Genomic DNA, 3136 nt, shown 5'->3' with positions numbered 1-3136 from the left:
AATTTTGTTTATTTCTATAAATTCAACAACTCCTTTGATATCTACAATTATTTTAATTTTATTAATTTCTATAAATTCTATAATTATTTTATATTATTTTAATTTTTATAATTTTTATATTTGTAAATTACATAATTACAAATGATTAATAATATATTTTTTTATCAAAATTGTGTTTATTTTTGTTTTTTTCTTTAAAAACTTTTAAAAAACTTAAAATTTTAAAAAATTTAAAAACCGGGCTAGCCCGGTGCCTGGCCCGCTCAGACCTGGGCCCGGGGCAACCGGGTCCGGGCTCTGATTTTGCCCGGCCCGGGCCTAATTTTCCGGGCCGGGCCGGATGGACACTCCTAGGTGAAGCTCGTTTTGGGTAAGCCATGCTAGAAGCTTCCCTTTGAATTGGTCTTGAGAGCAAGCTTTATTATAACTTGGACGAGCTTAGCTATGGCTTGGAGAGTTCCACTGATAACTTCATATTTGACTCAGAATCCGACTTGAACTTATTTATTGTCTCGGCCGACTTGAGGGTGCCTTTTGACTCAGCCCTATGTCTGTCTTAAGGATTAACACGGACTCAGTTCCTCTTTTGCTTGCAGTCATGTTCGCATGTGATCCAAGTGAACTTCGTTGTAACCTACCATATGTTAATGCTTGAGCTCATCTAAAGTGTTTAGCCCATAGGTGTTTACTTCTTAGACTCGGACTTAGCATTGGTCTAATAGAGGATATTTTAACCTTCTACAAGGAGAAATCCGACTGAGGAGTTTGTTTGTGAAGAAGCGAATTGCTACTGGAGAGATTGAGAAATCCTTCTAGCTAGGCTTGAGTGACATAGCCCAAGTGCTGGTCTTCAATAGAAGGATTAGAGGATTGGCCTGGGCGATCGGAATCAGCCATATTGTATGAAGAAGGATGATCGGCCACGGTGAGCGCCAAACTATTGATGCTAGTTATTAAGCAGGGAGTTATTTTGTGGATTATGAGAGGTGTTATGGTCCTTAAACCCCCTTAGATGGTTGGTTCCTGAGTCAGAAATCCTATCCTGCACATGAAGAATTCGTGAGAGGTTGGAGTTGGGATCTCCAGTGGTTCCTCCAATGATCAAGTCAATTCAAAGCTTGAGTAGGGAAGTAAGAGTTAAGTAGCAAATAGAGTTACTCTAAGTTACTTAAAAAACCACATGCCTTCGACAGCAAACCACAATTCCCTTTTATATAGTAGAGTAGAAGTGTAGATAGGTAACTTTGGCCGAGTCTAGCTGGTGGCTTGGTCGTTATCTACTTTACAGGTGTCGGCCGCTGAAGGGAGTGAGTCATCCAGGCCTTTAATGTGAGGATGACAGGATGCGTGTAGTGTTGACGAGGTCTGATGGGTTATAAAGACTTTCGGGACTGGAGCAATGATGATTCTAATCATTCATTTAAGATGATGATGATTGATTGTTGGCAGGAGGCTCAAGGGTGCACCGCCTTCAGATTCACCCCAATAGAGGCCGACAAACACCATCTTTTTAGTCGACCTCACAAGTTATCAGCCTGGAGGGCTAAATGGCAATAGGGAATGGAGTAGCATAGAGTGGTAGGCCGAGTGAGGATGCTTCTCGTCTCTATCATGTGAGTAGATCAACATGTATCGCCTTTTAGTTGACTTTGCAAGTTGTTGGCCTATTGGATCGACCGCTGGAGTCGCTCGAGTAGCCTTTCGTTAAATATGGTTGTTTAGGCACAGGGCGGGACACATTTCGGCCTTTTAATAGAATCAATCACTTAAACTATTTGCATTCTATAACACACCCAATTTAAGCTGTTATCTAAATATTTTATTGTCGTCGTTTGCAGATATAGTTGGCCAAAATTTAAGTAAGAACTATGCTTAGAGAAGAAAATAAATAAATCAGAGTGCTTAATGAAATCTTAATTAAACTGTAACTTTATAGCTATCGATACTAAAACTATCGGAAGTTGTAGCATAGTTGGTCACTGTTCATAGCTACATGGTACCCATTAACTTCATGGTATATATACTAAGATATAAGAATATAAATATATATAATATAGTTATAAGTATATTTATATGTGTCTATTATAGAATTACAGTTATATAAGTATATACAAGTGCATAAGTATAATTATATATAAGTATATTGCATTTAGTATATATAAAAGTATATCATATAAGTAAATTGTATAACTGTACTTAAATAAGCATTATGTAAGTATGTAATAAATACATATATAACTATATAATACATATTTATAAATAAGTAATATATACTTATGTGATTCTTTCTCTCTCTCATGTTATAACTTATAAGTATATACAATATATTTACATATAATATATGTATATAATATATAGCTATATAATAATTTGTAAGTATATACTAATACATACTTATATAAATATTCATTAGTTTGTAATTTTTATTTCTTATCTAAAAGTTTGTGATAAATTATTTTGGAAAGAGTTACAAATGATAGTGATATAGATGCGTAGGTGTCCACCTGGTTGGGATGTATTCATCTATTGTGATGTGACAAATTCCAAAAAAATTATAATTATTAGTGATTAATTGATTATTAATAAAGAATTTATTTTTTATCATTTTAATTTCTATGATTTTTTATATTTGTAAATTATATAATTACAAGTAATTAATAATATGATTACTTTTTTATCAAAATTTTGCTTAATTTATTGTTATTTATTCTTGAATTTTTTTAACAAAAAAATTAAAAAAAATTAAAAAAAGAAAATTGTCGGCCCGGTCATCTCGGCCCGGTCATCGGTCCGGGCCACGGGTTTTGCCAGGCCCGGGCCCGGTTTGTCGGGCCGGGCCGTTTGGACAGGCCTAAGTCTAGTGATTCCCTCCATGTATTTTTTTAAACAATCCATATTTAAAGTTATATTCTTGCCTTTAAACATGATAACTATCCATTTAAATTTAACTTCATTATTTTCAAAAGCGCTACTATGATTTTCCATCTATAAATTCAAAATCTTATCCCATTTGCTCTTACACTCACACAATAAAAAAGTTACTCTTGAACCAAAATACAAAGTGATTATATTTTCATCTTTCCAATTGGAACTACAGATAATGTTTTGCTGATACACCAAAGCCTTAATCCCATTT

This window comes from Asparagus officinalis, chromosome 7 (genome assembly GCF_001876935.1).
Source record: "Asparagus officinalis chromosome 7, Aspof.V1, whole genome shotgun sequence".
In the NCBI taxonomy this organism is placed as follows: domain Eukaryota; kingdom Viridiplantae; phylum Streptophyta; class Magnoliopsida; order Asparagales; family Asparagaceae; genus Asparagus; species Asparagus officinalis.
The sequence above is the reverse complement of the archived record's forward strand: the minus strand, read 5'-3'. Positions refer to the sequence as shown.